We start from the raw sequence: 470 nt of genomic DNA, 5'->3' as shown, positions 1-470 counted from the left end.
GTTTTTATTGTATATTTAAATACTTACGAGTTTTGGATTAGATTAAATAAAAATTTTGTTAACACGATACGATACCGTTGATTAAAAATTATCTTCTTGTTACATCCACCAATGATCTGTAACTAAAATAGTCAACAAGTTATATATGCTCTATGATATTTAGAAATCTGATTTTAAAAAATATTTATTTTTTTCTTTATGGCATGCAAAAGAGGACAACGGAAAAAAGAAGACATGCATGTGCTGAGAGGAGGAAGAAGAGGTGTTGCATTATATAATATAAGTTAGCAATTCTCTACAAAACTGATTAACAATAATTGCTGAAGTGACAACTTATTAAGAAGTGATTACAGCACAATAATCGGAGGGAATGAAAGTGGTGAATTGGAATACTACGCACTAATTAATTAAAAATGTTAGATTATTTATTTATTTATTTTCTTCAAACAGAATTTTCAATTAATTAGTGC

The sequence above is a fragment of the Arachis ipaensis genome, chromosome B08 (assembly GCF_000816755.2).
Source record: "Arachis ipaensis cultivar K30076 chromosome B08, Araip1.1, whole genome shotgun sequence".
Classification (NCBI taxonomy): Eukaryota; Viridiplantae; Streptophyta; class Magnoliopsida; order Fabales; family Fabaceae; genus Arachis; species Arachis ipaensis.
Note: the sequence above shows the minus strand (reverse complement) of the source record.